Here is an 18,319-nt window from a genome sequence, read left to right as displayed (position 1 = left end):
CAGTGAAGGGGAGCAGAATTTGCCACCCCAAAAATATGCCTCTTTGGCATAAGGATTATCTTATACTGATTATTGTAAGCAAACAAAATCATAGGAGAAGCTCAGAAAACCAAGTAAAAGGTACCCTTCTACAAGAGATGTTTACATTTATAAGCAAATCTTCATTTTTAAGTGTGTCTCCCTCTCTGGACAAGGAAGAGAAGGATGACAAAATCTCTAGGAACTCTTAGCAGTGGGGAAGGCATAGGCTTAAATCGACACAGCAACCATATCCTTGCCTACTGTGCTTTGCCTGAAAATCTCCCATAACTGCCCCCCACTCCAGACATCTTTTTCATCTTTTTGTGTCTTTCCGTAGGTGATGGCTTGGGCCATTCCTGAGTGTTACTCAGTTTTCCTGTCTATCTCCCATATATACAGGAGGTACATGGTATTAAACTTCTTTTTGTTTTTCTCTTGCTAATCTGTCTTTTATTACCTGGGCGGGGACGTTCCTCAGCAAAGAGGAGGACTCTCTAGGAGGGTAGAGGAAAAATAATTTTTACTCCTCTACACTAGATAATTTGCTATACAATTTTATTTATTGTCATTGATAATGTATTGTAAGGAGTATGGGGTGCAGGTGCTTACATTGTCTTGAAAGGAGATCGGTAATAACCATAATAAAATAATTACTGTTGACTTAAATAGACTGCCAGTAATTTCTCCAGCAAAAATGGGTTTATTTGGGATCAACAAAGAGTTGCCATTCAGGGTCTGTAACCAGGGCAAACCACATCCAATTCCCCAGCAAAAATGGAGAAGAGAATTATTTCATAGAGGGGAAAAGGAAGCCGAGAGGGTTATAGTAAAGAGTCCATGGCTTTTCATTGGCTGAGTTGTGACAGTCTCAGCCCACCTCTTGTCAGGAAAGAAAGGAAGTCTTTCTTCTTCCTGTTGGGCTCTGCTATGGTGTTAAGGTGTGAGAGCTCCCATTCTGGTCTACCCATTCTATTTAAATAATTGAGATTTCTGCTTATTAATTTTTTACTATGTAAGGTGATACACTCTACAAAAGAAAGGAAGTGTAATACAGGGGAAGGATATTGGCAGGGCAGGCAGGTCAAAAACGTGTTGCAATTTTCAACTGGATGGTCTGTGTAGGCTTCATTGAGAAGGTGAATTTGCAGGCTTGAATTATTTGTATGGAAGATGGAAACGTGTGACAAGTTCTAGGAAAAGCAAAGAAGCCAGTGTAGCTGGAAGTCAGTGACACAGGGGAGTAGTTGGAGATGAGTTTATAAAGATAGTGGGGTAGGGGGCAGGACAGATCATGGAGGGCTTTGTCAGCTTTAGTAAAGGGTTTGGCATTGGAATGCGATGTGATAGCTGAGCAAATAAATGACTTTATCTTCTATACGTTTTAAAAGGATCATACTGGCTGCTGTGTTGTTAATAGACTATAGAGGGGCAACGGTGGAACAGAGAGGCCAGTTAGTCTATTTCCGTATTCCAGGATGAGAAATTGATGCAGCTCACACACTACACCAGGAGCGTAGTGGTGGCAGTGGTGGGAAGTGGTTGCCAGTAGGAATTGCTTACCGATTGGATATAGACATCAAAGAGGAGAAAAGGATGATTCCAAGTTTAGTGTTTATAGAGAACCAGAAGGATAGTTGCCATTAACTAAGATGGGGAAAGTTGCAAGAAGACATTTAAGAGGGAAGATGGGAAATTCAGTTTGGACATACCAACTTAGCGACAATGTGTAGAGGGTTGGAGATAGGCCTGAATTTAGAGAGAGTGTGGAGCTGAAGATGTGTATTTTGGAATTGTCAAAATATAGGGAATATTTTAAACCATGAGTGTAAATGAAATCACCAAGGGAATATTTATAGATATAAAAAGAAACAATCCAAGAACTGAACCCTCAGGTGCTCTAAAATTAAAATTACAAGGAGAAAATGAGGAACCCACAAAGGTATCTGAGAAGAAGCAGCCAATGAGTTAGGAGTTTTGTGTCTTGAGAGAAAGTGAAACAAAGTTTATCAAGAAGTAGAAAGTGGTCAACTTTGTAAAATGCTGCCACTGAGTCCAGTAAGAAGATGCCTGAGAAGTAGCCATTGTTCTTTCTAGCAATTTAGAGCTCAGAAATGAACTTGACAAGACTACTTTTTATCAAGTGGTGGGGGTGTGCCCCATTGGAGCAGGTATAGAGAGAATGGCAGCAAAACCAAGTGCTTTTAAAGAAATGTGGAAAAGAATTTATACTGAATACATTTTTGGACAGAATTAACATGGATATTTTACTGGAGTTTCAATTATGACTCCATACGTGAGTAGCAAATAGCTTGCTCTTCAGAATGAGGTTCTACAGGATGATAATAAATATGCTGTGAGAAAACAATCATGTTCAAATAGATTTGTGAAATATAGATTAAGATTTGAATCTTGTTAAGTGTTTCTTTATAAGGGCGTTCAGTATTGTGATTTATAAGAAATATATGCTTGGTCATTTAGATGATCAGAATACATTTTTCATGTATACAGTTGACCCTCAAACAATAAAAGTTTGAACTACACAGGTCCACTTATACACAGATTTTTTTCAATAAATACTTAAAATTTATTTTAAGTACTACACAATCTGTTGTTGGTTGAATCTGTGGTTTTGGAACTGTGGATAAAACAAGCTGACTCTAAAGTTATACTCAGATTTTCCACTGCATGAGGTCAGTGCCCCTAACACCCATGTTGTTAAAGGGTTAGCAACTTGGCTTTCATTCAGTTCCCAGTTCCTAAAACCTTTGGAATTTCCTGTGATGACAGCAAAGCAGTGTCTCTTGTTATGCTAAGCATGTGACTTTTGGACCATACCTAAGGATGGGGGCTGGTTGCTAGAAGTGGTTAGAGGGTTAGAACTTTCAGTCCCACCCGCAGGCTTTTGGGAAGGGAGAGGAGCTGAAGATTGAATTGGTAACCAATGATTTAGTCAATCCTGCCTCTGTAATGAAGCCTCTATAAAAAAAAAGGAGAGGGTTTGGAGAGCTTCCAAATGGGTGAACACATGGAGATCAGGGAGAGGTGCACCTGGAGAGGGTGTGGAAACTTGGTGTCCTTTCCACATATCATGCTCTATGCACCCCTTCCATTTGGCTGTTCTTAGTCATATCCTTTTATAATAAATCAGTAAGGAAAGTGTTTCTCTGAGTTCTGTGAGCCTCTCTAGCAAATTAATAGAACCTGAGGAAGGAGTCCAGGGAACCTCCAGTCTGTGGCCAGTTGGTCAGAAGCACAGGTGACAGTCTGGGCTTGCGGTTGGCATCTGAAGTGAAAAATAGTCTTGTAGGACTAAGCCCTTAACCTGTGGGATCTGACCCTGTCTCCAGATAGTGTCAAAATTGAGTTGAATTGTAGCACACCCAGCTGGTGTTAGGAGCATTACTTGGTGGTGTGGGGGGGAAACCTCCCCAAAACATGTTGGAAATTTGGGTCCTTGAATACCCATTTATTGAGCTTCTCAGAGTTTTTAATAAGCTAACCTATATTGTGCATCTCCAGTAGAGATACTAAGTATTGTTTGGACTGTAGAATCATTTTTATTGAGTACCAAATCCAGGTGTGCCACAGCAAAAGTTTGGTGAATACTGGCCTAAATAAAACTGAATAACGAATCATAATGAATTTTTAGAACATGTGCATGAACACGTATTAAATGGTACTTCAAGTAGAGCAAGGATGATAGCATATATTATGCTTGTGCTCCCATTCTCCCCCTCCCTTTCTCTTTCTCTCTCATCTGTTTGAATTAAATATGACCTGAAAAAGATTATCCATCAAACACATTATGATTTTATTTAGTGTAGCTTACATTTCATCAACATGCTTTTCTTCTTTTGATCACCACTCTGAATAACATTGTTTTTTCAGAACTATTTTATACCTATAAAAGCCATCATGAAGCAAATTATGACAGTACAATTTATGTAAATGAAAAGCTCCTTTATTATTCTTCCAAGAAAATAAAAACTAGTCATTATTGTTTCTATATTGTATTTTAAAAATAAGACGGTATTTGAGGACAGAAGAGTCAAAGTGGATAAAGAGTGAGAATGATTCTCATAGTCTTATCTGTTTACTTTTGGACTAGTATTAGGAACTGGTGCTATCAAACAGGTTCTGACAGTGAGGAATGAAATAATTACAGGCACACACACACCCCCATACATATTTTGCTTCTTGAAATATTCTTTGGCTATGTCTGCAAAATAATGGGGTACATGGAAACATCAAAATACTAATATAAGTGAGTAGTTTGTTACAGTCTTTCAAGAATCATCTGTTCTTTTTTACTCTGCAAATATGCCTAAATTTAAAAAATTACTGGTCTTATTCCTAATGTAAACTTTTACGGTAAACTTCTGGTGAGATGGTCTCATCTTGTGGGGGGGACATAAAGCATCCTTTTCTCACCCAACCCCGACCACACCAAAAAATAAATTATTACAAAAGGGTGACAGGGAGGGAGAGAGAGAAGGAGAATGGAAGGGGAGGAGCCGAAGATACCAAGTCTGGAAAAGCAGTGTGTAGAGTTTTTTGGGGAAGAGTTGCAGAGAAATGGGCAGTATTTGGTGGGGAAAGTGGAGTGAAAAGAAGTTTCCTACAAAGTAGCAAGAATTCGCTTCACAGACATGGGGAAAATAATAGCAGATGCTGAAGTGGAATGGAGTAGTGTCTCCAAATATCTGAGGGAAAAATGCTTTTGAACTTTGTAACCAAATAAATATTAATAGAAGGTGAACCCAAAATAAAGACATTTTAGAAATGCAAGAACTCAAAGATTACCATCCACATACCCTTTATGAAAAAAACTACTGGTTTTTTTACTCTGAATTACAATGTACAAGAAGGGTTACAACATGGGAAACTAGACTGTGGCTGAGTATATACCCTCATGAAGAAATAAAGAAAGCTAGAAAGAAATTGAGAGCATACATTAGAATTTGACACTTGGGAATTTCTCATTTGGAAAACTGATATTGTTTTATTACTCAATTTACAACGAATTTGTTTATATAATATTATAAATGTTTTTCAATTAATCTATAAACAGTACACCAAAGATTTAATTACATTTATTGGTTAATGATGTAAAATGTACCTCACATTGGGAAATGGAAGAAAAAAGGAGAGGAAAAGGCTTAGTGTACCAGTTCTATAATCTTTCACGGTAGGTGGTTGATTCTGTCTAAAGCTGATAAAGACCGTGATTAGGTATATTATTTTCAATTTTAAATGACAACCACCAAAAGATCTGCTAATAGACACTGGTTACATGATAATTTCTGAGGAGTAGTACTGGGAGGTCAGGGAAGACTTACTTTGCATTTTATATCAACCTGTTGTGTTCGAATTGTTTGTGAATGCATTTTTTCCTACATTAGTATATTTTTAAAGGAAAAAAAAAAAGCCTGGTGTATCAGTTAGGATGCCTGCAACTAACAGAAAACCTCTAAATTAAATTTACTCAAGCAATACAAAGCTTATTCTCTTCTTTAACAAGGAGTCCAGAGGTCAGGCAGCTGCAGGAGTGGTATTTGCCAGGAATCTGGTTTTGCTTTTTCATAGCTGTCTGCGCTCTGATCTCTGTGTTGGCTTCATCCTGATGGCTGTTAGGAGCCATGAAACCTTCTCTTGAATGCTCTAAAAAAAATTTTCCCTCCCAACTTACTGGCCAGAAATGTTCCATACTGTTACATGTTCACGCCTAAACCAGTCGTTAACAAGGAGAATATGACCACCATGCTTGGTTTGGGCTAGTCAAGACCACCTGCTGGGGCTGCGGATATTCTCCCCTACAACTCATGGTCTCCTGCAAAAGTATTGATACCTGGAGAAAAAGGTGCTTTATTAGAGAGGACTTAAGAGGATGGATGGGAAGGATGTATATATTACAAGCAATTGAATATTTAAACTTAAAGTCTTCAGTGGTCTTGAATGTTTTTACTTCCTTTATAATTTATTCTTCACCATTAGATGTTTTTAAAGAGGATTGGGCTTTTCTCTTTGTACCCCCAAATGATAGCTGAGTTTTTGTTTCAGTTAGGAACCAACCCCACCTTAAATATGGTAGAATCTTGGCATTGGTAGGTTTAATGTTTATGGTTTCAACTATTTGGGACAGACCCCAAAATTCCATAATATAAGAATTTGTGATTTTTCTGGGGTATAAAATTGAATTCCATACCTTGCTAGTCTATCATTCAGGATATAGTCATTTAGGTAGTAAGTAGGCCTAGTCACCTATTCAGCATCTACATATCAAAATATCTTTGAATAGTTTGTATTTATCATTAGGTAGGCATTTTAAGAGGGAAATTATTTGCTAAATGGTGTTCACTAAATTTGAGATATAAGTCTCTTTCATCATAGTCAAGGCTATTACATTCTTTTTCGTGTGAAGATTGGTTGCTACCCTCACCCATTTACCTGATCAAATCTTTTGCACCCACCCCTTTCTGTTCTGCCCCATTCTGCCTCTGTCAAACCTCAATTTTCCTCATTTATTTGAATATTGGCTTTGAATTTTAACTACTGGCCTGTAGGGAGTCAAATCTACACCTGGATCATTTCCCTTAGCCTTGGCACTGCCAACTCATTGTTTTCATCTTTCCCCCACCAAGCTATGCTGCTGACATCCCAGAGATGCCTCATGGTAGTCTTTTTTTTGGGTGACAACACATTATGTAATTATCACTCACTAAATTAGCAACTTAAAGACTTTCCACTATTTAATTTTTTTAAACTTGATTTCCTGTTATTGAAATTAATTTCACATAATAATAGTCACTTGAATTACATGATTCATTACACATATTAGGGAAAAGTCACTAAAATTCTCTGCTGATATTTTAGTTTACTTTTAGTTACAACTAAATATATTAATATGTATGTATTATGTAAAAGAGCAATAACATTTTCTTGTTTTAAATGAGTTTTCTTAGCATTTTCTACATTATATTACATGTTTCATAATTAGAAATGGAATGAACTGGTGTTTGCTAATGCATATATTTGGTTATTTATTTGTATTCATTCTTAACATTTAGATAATACCGATTCTCACTCCCTGATGCATAGATAAGGAATATAGGCCCACATAGATCTGAGATATAAGATATGGAAAAAAACATTTTACTTTGCTTTTCAGGGAGGGTTTTGATCCTTTCATCTCGGTTCCTTTCCCTGTGTAGGCAGAGATGTTAATGTTAGTTGGCATAGGCTGGTCTATGCTGCAGTAATACATTAGTCACATTCATTTTCTTAAATATTGGAATAGTATCAAAATAAATATGCCTAGTGACTATATTATGTAATGCTATATTTTTGAAAAAGGAGTAGCTGTAAACCAGCTTTTCCCAAAGTGTGTTATGTGTGTGTTCAATGAAAATAAGAAATCTGTAGTCACGCATGGGAAAGAGTAGGTTTCCTCATTCTCCTAAGACTTCTCAAAGTCTTTAATATGCTAATTTTTACATTGGATAGCTCTAAGAAGCAAATATAGTTTGAGGCATTTCTAAAATCTATGATCAAAAACTTTTTTCTAGGAGCATCTCTTTGGACCAATTAAATAAGAGAAGAATTCCGTGTAACACTCTCTGGAAACTCTGGGCTAGAAGTACCTTTAAATCTAATTAAAGAACAAACTTTTGTGGAAAAGGCAAGCTTTTAAAAACTCTACTGTAAAAGCTTTCCATGAATAAGTGTTAGGACTAATGTCCCTTACAGCGCTACTATGGGCAGTAGAGAAAATTTATTACAAGAGTGATTTGAAGAGAGTCATGACATTAAAAGTGTAAAGCACATGTATATAGTATTACCTTTCCTTTCTTTGTTATAAATGTTACAAAGCTCTGGATTACAGTTAGATGTTGGTCATAAAGACAGAATACCTATGATGAAGAGATACATTATGCATGGTAATGCATCTTAAGTGGTAAGAGCCTAAAAGTCCTCCTTTTCGTATTCTCAGAATGCTCACTGAAATCTCAGTGTTTGTTTGCCACCTGGAAAATGACATAAAAATTATGAATATCGTAAACTAGTATTGGGGAAATCAGAAAATTCACCTAAATGGAAAAAAGTGCAAAGATAAATGCATCCATACTCATTCATAGCTGGCAATCTTCTTTCTTCATTGAGAAAATGGCAGTAGTCTGAAAAGAACTTCCCAAGTTTCCCATCATCTTCCTATAGCAGCAGCTCCACTTTCTCTGCCTTTCCATGAGCCCAGCTACCATCAATAAGCTCCTCAAGTTCCCTCCTAAAGCCAACCCCTCCACCATACACTGGATCACATCACTCAGAGCATTCAAAAATACTTTCCCAAAAATTCTTCCTTCCTGCTCCTGTTACCAATTTTTTGCTTTTCATTCAATAATTCCTACCAGAGAACAAACTGTTGCTCTTTCTCCACATTAAAAACAAATTCTTGTCTTGACTCCAGTTTTCCAACCAATTGCTGTCTCATTTCTTTGCTCATCTTTGTAGCAAGACTTCTCCAAAGAGTTTCCATTCCCACCACTCTACCAGAACTTCTCTCGTCAGGGTTATTGATGAGCTCCACACTGCAAAATCAGTGTCAAATAACAGATAAATTGGCCACTTCTCAGGCCTCATTTTACACACAATTCAATATTCTCCTCAATATTCTTTCTTTGCTTAGTTCCCAGAACACCAAACTCTTGGTTTTTCTTGTCCCTCATTGGTTGTTGCTTCTCAGTTTCCTTTGCTGATTTTTCCTTCTCTTCTTTGCATCTTCTCAGTCCTGGTTCCTCCCTCTTTTCTTTCTTCTCCCCTCTTCTCTCTTCCCTTCCTTTCTCTTCTCTTTCCTCTTCTTCCTTTCCCCTTTCATCTATTATCTCTCTTCTATTCCTATTACACTTACTCCTTTCATGTCCTCTTTTCATGGTTTTAAAGTCATCAGTATACCTGCCCCTTCCAAATTTCTGTCTCTGGGCTGGATCTCTCTCCTAAACTCAGATTCATATATTCAACTATCTAAAGTACAGTTCTACTCAACATACCTAAAATAGAATTCTTGATATTCCAACTCAGATCTGCTCCATCTCAGCTGATTGTCAGTCCATCCTGCCAGGTGCTCGGGTTGAAACCTTGGACTGATTCTTTTCTTAACATTTTTATTGGAGTATAATTGTTTTACAATGGTGTGTTAGTTTCTGCTTTATAACAAAGCGAATCAGCTATACATATACCCCCATATCTCTTCCCGCTTGCATCTCCCTCCCTCCCACCCTCCCTATCCCACCCTTCTAGCTGGTCACAAAGCACCGAGCTGATCTCCCTGTGCTATGCGACTGCTTCCCACTAGCTATCTACCTTACGTTTGGTAGTGTATATATGTCCATATATACACTATCACTCTCTCACTTTGCCTTGGACTGATTCTTGATTTCTTTCTTGCTCTTGTACTCCCACCCCATAGCCAATTCTACTGGCTATAGCTTCAGAATATTTTCAGAATCTCACAACTTCTTATCATCCCAATACCAATACCACCATCATCCCTCATATGGATTAGTGGGTAAAGGTAAATTTCCATCCTTTATTCCTTATATTGTGTTATCAAACCAGCAACTAAGATTATCCTTTTAAAAGGTAAGTCAGAACTTGTCATTTCTCTGCCCAAAGCTTTCCATTTACTCTATTCTCATTCACAGTAGAAGCTAAATCCTCCATAATATTCCACAAAGTATTATATAATCAGCCCACCCTCCCCCTTAGCTCACTAATTTTATCTTCTACTCCTTTTCCCCTTGTTCATTGTTCCTGCCAGACTAGGCTCCTTAATCTTTCAGGGACATACCAGGCATGCTTCCTCCTTAGGGCTTTTGCACTACCTATTTCCTCTCTTTGGACCACTCTTCTACCATACGACCAACCCTTTCACCTTCTTCTAGTCTTAGCTCAAATGTCACCTTTTCGGTGGAACCTCCTGGCCCACCCTATTTAATACTACATGGTGTCCCTCCTCCTCCACCCTCCCCATCCCTTTCATCTCCATTTTTTTTTACACACAGTCGTATTTGCTTACTTATTATGTTGTTATGTGTTTCTTCTTGATAGACTGTAAGTTCCATGAGGCTAGGAATCTTTATTTTGTTCACTGATGTGTCTTAAGTGCCTAGGTCTGTGACTGGCATAGAGTGGATACTCAGTATTTACTGAATGAATGAATTAGACATCTCAATGAGATGTGCGTATCTCAGCAATTTGATTTTTGGAAACATTACAGTATTTTCATTTATCTCATAGAAAGGGGTTAATCTGAATAGGGACATTTTAATTATACCAGGTAAGCGACATCTGTTCTTAAAGATATTGAGAATCTAACATAGTCATCTAGAAGATTTTTTTTCCTCCCAGATGATAACATCTCTTTTGCTATAAGTTTTTTATCATTGTTTTTCTTTCAGACATTATAGTGTTAGAAAATAATATTCTGTTCAAATACCATAGTCCAAGCTCTCAGAGATAGTATCTCATAAGAAATTATTTTTGAAAGGAGACAAAAATGCAGTTTATATATTGATACTGGTGGATCTTCAGATACTCAGAATACTAGGATATGGCTCCTCACTTGTAAGAAGATCAAAGGGGAACTTTAAAAGAACTTTTATTGAGTTAAGAAGTTAAAATCAGCTGTTAACTCTCTTTATAGAGACACTCTTTACTGCATGGGAATGTGTGAGCTTATTTTTTACAAACTTTGAAAATAATAAATCTTCCTTCTCCCAACCCCTTTGAGCTGTGTGCACAAGGACCTAAACATGCAATTTAAATTTTACTTTAAAACTATAATGTGTACTGAAAATGTCCCCTATTTGGTAATTACAAATAAAAGAATTCTGTTTTTTCCAACATTTCTGGAATATTTTTAAATTGATCATAAAGTAGGTAAAAGAAAATCTCAATGAATTCATGTTTGGGCAATTTATAGAATGTCCTTTCAGCCGAGACTGCTAACAGAAAGAATGATGTGAACTTGATGCTGCCAAGGGTTACATTATGGCAACAGAGAAAGGGCTTCCATGGAGGACTTCAGAGCCATTTAGCCCAGGATCCAGCTATGCCTGAAGCCAATACTTGCCTTGGACTCCTCGGTTATGTGAGACCAAAAAAAAAAGTCGTCTTTTTACATTAGTTAGACTGATGTAGTTGAATTCTAGCAACTGCCACTCAATTAAATCCTTCATCAAGTGTCAGGAGCAGTAAGGAATCACATTGGGTTGTCCCAGAGAAGGAAGGGGGAGGACAGGAGGACAAAGGAAGATTATGCTTAGATAAGATAGATATGTGCTGGCCTTGTGAAGAGAGGGATCCTCTGAGACTGGGAGGAAGCAGTGATGGCAGATTAAAGATGGCAGAGCTTCCCTTCCCACTCAGCTGCTCTGGAAGACTCCATGGAGACAGTAAGTACTTGCAGGTCTATGGTTTGATCCCTGAGTATCTCAGTCTTAATAGCATTTTTGTTAAGTCCCTGTGACCAGTCCTGTGGTCATTATACAAATGACCCAAAGTTGTGCTGAGGCCTGACAGGGTTATCCAGTTGCCCCAGTATGCTATAAAATATTTTCATTTTCACTGAATTCCCTAATGTAAAAAAGAGGTTGGAAAGCACTAGAGAGGATTGCATTGTGGAGCTTCTATCGCAGTGTCTGTAGTAGGTAAAATAGTGGCCTTCCCAAGATGTCCATGTTAATTCCCAGAACGCATGAATATTAGGTACGTGACAAGGGAGAATTAGGTTGCAGATTGAACTGTGTGTGTTAACCATCTTTTACATAAGGAGGTTATCCTGGATTATTTAGGAGGGGCTAATATAATCACAAGGGTCTTTAAATGGGTCAGAGAGAAGCGGAAGAGTCAGAATATGAGAGATGGTGTCCCAAGAAGGACTTGATTTGTCATTGGTGGCTTTGAAGGTTCAGGAAAGGGCTACTAATCAAGGAATGAAGGCAGCTTCCATAACGTTTGAAAAAGGCAAGAAAATGGGTTCTCCCTTAGAGCCTCCAGAAAGGCAAGAAAATGGGTTCTCCCTTAGAGCCTCCAGAAAGGCAAGAAAATGGGTTCTCCCTTAGAGCCTTCAGAAAGCCTCCACAGGCCTGGCAATGCCTTGATTTTAGCCCAGTAGAGTCCATTTCAGACTTCTAACCTCTAGAACTATGAGATAATAAATTTGTGTTGTTTTTTATCTGCTAAGTTTGTGATAATTTGTTGCAGCTACAATAGGAAAATAATACAGGGTCCTGTAGAGGACAGAGGTTCAGTGCTTGATGGAAAAACCAGGCAGCAGAAGGTGGATGATGATGACAGGTGTGGACTAAGGGCCAGGCCTGCCCCATTTTGCTGTCACCATCTTAGTCTCAGGATTCTCATACATTTCTCAGAGGGTGGCAGGGTGTACCAGTAATGGTATTTACCATCCCATCAGCAGGTAGGTGGGAGATCCAAACCAGATTTAATTTTATTTGGAAAATGAGGTGCTTGTGTCAGAATACCATGGAACAATGAAAGTGTTGTTTATCAATTGTGTAACATCAATTTTGAATTTTGTTCATTTATACTCTTTTTGAACCAATTACCAGCGTCAAGTCTTTACAACTGTCTATAAAACCCCCAACTGACCTTTTCCTGGAGGATTTCTATTGTATGAAGTTGATACATTGCTCCCTTTTGACGTTATTCTCACCAGCAGTAGCACTACTCCATCGTTGTTTATAACCGTCACTAAACTTTCGTGAGCTCTTTTTCAACTTGCCCCCGCTTTGAGCAGTAGCCAGCTCACTATGAATCTCGTCTCTTCTGTTCTTGACCATCCCTCCCACCTCAGTGAACGCTGTAGGGCCCAAACCCTTCTCTTCTCCCTTCCACCCTCGTCTGAAGACATCCTGTTGTCTTGTTATCTTAAAGGCGCTGATCGTCATGAAAGATCATGAATTTATCCTCTGTTAGGATTCTAACTAGTCTTCATACTCTTTAAACACCACCCATTACAGTTTGTTAAAAGCTTTCTCTTATTCCATTCTTTGACCTTTACATATATTTTCTTGTTACCTCTCCACTGAATTCTGTGCACCACATTATTAAAAATAATTATCATGTCTATCAACTTCCCAAATTTGAAGTTGATGTGAAACAGTTTCTGCTATATAATAAAGATGCAAAAACAACTCAGTGTCATTTCAAATGGAATCATACTACGAATTAGGCTGATAAGCTCTTATATTGGTGGTACCTGGTCACATCTTTTTTCTTTTCCCACCTATTCTCAGTAATGATAGGAACTCTCAGACGTTTAATTTCACTTGTTGACTGTGTCTTGGGTAGTCAGGTGCTATTTTTCGTATATGTTAAAGCATTTTCCACATTAAACTGTAACATAAAGAGTGACTTTACAGTCTTTAGTGCTGCTGTTATTTCTCATAAAAATCGCTTGGTATATATTGGTTGAATTGTAGTTTAAGACGTAGTCTTTGTTTTAATTAGATGGATTAAAAAACATATTGCCCAGAGGTGAAAAGACTTTCTTCAAAATGATATTTTTCATTTTTTCCCAGTATTATTAGGAAAGAAGAAGAAACTACCTTTATGCTGTTTAGGTTACTGCCTGAAGGACAGATTTTTTTCATTTAGTTTCACTGATGCATTAGTATTTGTGATACAGCAGAAGCTGGAACATTACAAATGTCTGCAATTGTTTGCATTGCTGTAGGGAATTAAATGTTGTTAATATCTATTACTGGACTAAATGAATGAATTAAGTAGCCGGAAACAAATATGATTGTCAAGCGTGATTTAGTTGGCGTATAGCTTTAGAACAGCTGCCAAATTTAATATGGGGGGGGTGGAGGAGGGTTTCATATCATTTGCAAATAGCATTTTGCAATGTCGGACACCTCTGTTTTTCCACTAGATGGAGGCCTTGCTTTGCCTTAAAGGCGTGGACCGCTTGGGTGCTGCAGTGTGGTATAAAATGAATAAAATTCTACAGAGTTTTTCTTTTTCCTTCTTTGTTCCATTGCTTTTATTGTTAGCTAACATCTGTGCCTTGCGCATGCTTTTGTCCTTTGGAGGGGCTGTAAAAGAAAGAGAGGATCAAGTTAGAAGCGGGGAGAGCAGGGAAATCAGAGGTTAAAACTGGTGCTAACACAAGCTGCACTGTGAGGAAGGCTGAAGTTTTCCTTTATTTCCTCCCATTTTAGTCATCAGTATTGCTGACCCTGCTCTTGGACACACAGGATACACGGGGCCTCACTTCCTTGGGCATTCCTTATATATTTATTATCAAGATACACCTTTTCAGTGTCCTGTTTCTTCGTAAGGATTTAGATTTGTGTTTTGGTTCTTCTAATACTGTACTCATTGAGGCACGGTACTAGGAGCTTTCACATCAACCATCTCATCTCATTCTCACCAAAAAAAATAGCTGTTAGCTATTCTGGCAAGGTAATTTGCTAAAAGGTTTTCCAAACTGATGTGTTGTGGGTATTTCCACAATATTTCAGTATTGTGGTTCAGTAAATTTGGAGTACATTGTAATAGACACTATTAGAAAACATGTACTTATTGCAGGATTTCCCTAAGTCTTTAACAGTGACTTCTGGCTGTGAGAAGTCCTCACTCCATCACCCATCAATGATATTTCTGCTACCCGAGGGTGCTACGCTTTCTTATGTGTTTGGTGTATAAGGATCTCCTGGTATAGAACAAGCATTCTTGAAGATCAGCTGTTCTCATTAAAAACACTACTTAGGACAACTGTAGCTCTAGCTATCACCTCCACAGAATTATAGGGAAGAAAGGGATTAGGAGGGAGCTAAATCTCCAGGACAGCAGATGAACCTTTGCCTTCCTGGCAATGAGTAGGATGGAAGCATCCAGCTATAGCATCTCTTTTGTGTCACCTTTCATTGCATGTGTATTAAAAGGTGAGTACCTCCTAAACCTGCCACTGGTTTACAGGCATTACCTGTAAAGTTCTTCTCCTCTATCACTAATTACTGGATTATAGATAATGACTTTCAGTTGGTCCAAGTTGTCCCAATCTAATGGTTCATATTTACTGGAGATCATGGATATTAACACATACTTTTTTATCTAAAGGCTAACTTGTATAAGATACTAATGGATAAAAATGTTTCAGTAAATTAAATATTCCGTGTCACAGCGGGGCTCATAGACCCGGGGAAAATTAAGCCGCAAGTTTCACAGTTCTCCAAGGACAGGGATCTTTAGAGGTCTGCGGGATAAGGGTCTGCCAGCAGAAATGCTGGAGCCAGCCTCCGATGAGACCTGATATCACTACCCCACTAATTACCTGAATTGGTGCTGGCCCAGCTCCCTGGCTCTTTTTCTCTCTCTCGGTGATTTTTTTTAATCACAGGGGCCTCTTGGCCTTCTCTGGCCCTGACCTTTGGTCAGGGCCAGTGTAGTCCACAGATCTCAATGGCTAAATCTTGAGACAGAAGGTTGGGATCTTGATTTCTTCTTTCCTTAGAAGGCCTCCATGCTACTTACACAAATTTATTCATACCCTGCAGCATCCTTCAGGAGTTTCTCTTGCTGTGTTTGCCACAACCCCCATAATATACATGTATATTACTTATTACAGTTCTGCATCATTGGACATCTTATCATCAAAAGCCCCAAACAAGCAAGCAAACACCTCTTATAACAGATCACTAAATGCAACTCTTGCTTTTGCTTCAGAGGAGGGCAGAGGCTTCAAAGGCTGGGAGCAATGCAGTAGATATTAAGTACTACCAGCAAAGGGCAGATGTGCTAAGATGTTGTGAAGTCTGGTTCTGCCCCCATTTTCCAATGCCCACCTCTGGACCGGGAACTGGGAACCAAGGGGCTGAGCAGGAAGTTGAATAGCACCCGTTGGAGGAGGCCCCCAACATCAAGGGAACTACAGAGAAGAGGTCCTGTGTGTGAGTGCGTGTGTACATGTATGTGTGTGTTTCTCATGAGGAGTGGTCTCAGAAGAGCCTACCAAAGTCCTCCACAAAACAGTTCTCTTTGACCATCTGCTCAACTCAGTGAGCACCAAAGCAATAAGACAACTGTACCCAGGCTTACCTGCCCTTCCTCCTTGTCCTTCTCCTCTCACTCTGGTCCCCGCTGAGGGGCCCCAGAGGGTCGTAGCAACTAGAGAAAGGAAGATGAAGGGGCTCACCGTGTCCTGGGCTTCTCACTGCAAGTTTTCTGGCCTCAGGACCATCTATCTTGCAGATGGAGGAAGTGGGGGGTGGGGTGGGTTTGGAGGGAGTAAAACTGCATAGAGAATAAAGGTTTAGTATTAAATTTGCTAAGATATTCTATTGCCCAAAATGCTTAGGGGGCTTAAAATTTTTTTATGATGAAATATACATAATATAAATTTTACCATTTTAACCATTATAAAGTGTACAGTTCAGTGGCATAAAGTACATTCACACTGTTGTGCAGCTGTCACCACTGTCCATCTCCAGAACTTTTTCCTCATCTAAACTGAAATTCTATACCCATAAAACAATAACTCCCCACTCCCCCTTCCTCCAACCCCTATTAACCACTGTGGTACTATTCTGTCTCTGTGAATTTGACTGTTTGGGTATGCTCTGTATAACTGGATTCATACAGTATTTGTCCTTTTGTGAGTGACTTATTTCACTGAGTATAATGTCCTTAATTTTTATGCATGTTGTAGCTTGTGTCAGAATTTCCTCCCTTTTTAAGGCTGAATAATATTCCTTGTATGTATATACCACATGTTGTTTATCCATTCGTCTGTTGATGGACACTTGGGTTGCTTCCACCTTTTGGCTGTTGTGAATAATGCTGCTATGAACATTGGCCTACTAGTATCTGTTGAGTTCCTGTTTTCAATTCTTTTTGGGCATACACCTAAGAGTGGTATTGCTGAGTCATATGATAATTCTGTTTAACTTCTTGTGTAATTGCCAAACCTTTTTTCTCAGCAGCTGCACCACTTTGCATTGCCACCAGCAAAAACGCACTAGGGTTTCCAATTTCTCTACATCCTCACCAACATTTTAGAAGACTTTTTATTACATATACTGAGCTGAATATCTGCTGGACCAGCCCATGATTTCCTTCAAGGGCTCAGAAGAGCAAGCTGTGAGAGCCAGTGTAAAGGGTTGAGTGGAGTGAGTGTAACTGAGCAGGATCCTATGGGACCTTCCGAGGACAGACCCCTCCCCGCATGTCCTCTGCTATATCTCTTCTCCAAGTACCTAGATAGTAGTATCGGATGCACATTTCCCAAGTTGATTTACAGAGGCTAAAACCCCCAACAAATGGAAGACATTAACTGCTTGATGACTGTGAGCACATAGCCCCCAGACCTAAGGAGCCTAAGGATTGATAATGTTAACCCCTGTGACACTGCCCTGTTACCTCACCATCAGCCAGTCAGGGAATTGTGCACAAGCTGATCACATACCCTGGAAATCCCCTCCCTCACCTGGCCTTTAAAAATGCTTCCCTGAAACCCATGGGGAATTTGGGTTTTTTGAGCATGAGCTGTCCTGGACTCCTTGTCTGGCACCTTACAATAAATGCTGCACTTTCCTTCACCGCAACTCAGTGTCAGTAGATTGGCTTTACTGAGCGCACCTAGTGGACCCAAGTTTTGGTTTGGTAACATGACGATAGCTACCTTTTGCTTGCTCTCTACATCCTATGGGGTCCAGTTTGGAAGCAGTCAGATGGTAGTGACTGTTAGGAAGTGGCTGAGGCTGGTGCAGTTTCCTCTGTCAACAAAATCCTGAGGCAGTAGGCTTTGCTTCTTAAGATCTGAGAATGAGGAAGGCCCAGAGCTCTGGATCATAGTCTACCTCTTTGTATCTTCCGTGCCTACAAGTGGGCAAAGTGAGTAAAACCAAGGCATGCAAATTGGTTCTTTATTTTGTACAGATTCGTCCTTTCCATTCTTTTCAAAAAGATAGGAAGAGTTACAGAGCTAGATGCTCATGACTCAGAGATTATCAACCCACTTTTGCAGACTGTTTATTTTTGTCTTCCTCTTTTATCATATGGCTAGTTTTGAGGTCAGAATGAAGACTACTAAAACCTGCAACATTAATGGTCATGGTTTCTTTTCCTCTCATTGTCCAACTTTGTCTTCCTTGGAGCTTCCTATCGAATACACAGTGGTACATGGGTGCCATCTCCTATTTCCTCAGCTTTATCAATGGTGGAAATTATTCCTAATTTAGCCCTTTTTATGAGCTTACTAATTTCTTCATAAAAT

Source organism: Delphinapterus leucas, chromosome 9, assembly GCF_059928025.1.
Source record: "Delphinapterus leucas isolate spDelLeu-1000000601 "Yukka" chromosome 9, BTC_Dleu_Yukka2, whole genome shotgun sequence".
Taxonomy (NCBI): domain Eukaryota; kingdom Metazoa; phylum Chordata; class Mammalia; order Artiodactyla; family Monodontidae; genus Delphinapterus; species Delphinapterus leucas.
This window is presented reverse-complemented; position numbering follows the sequence as displayed.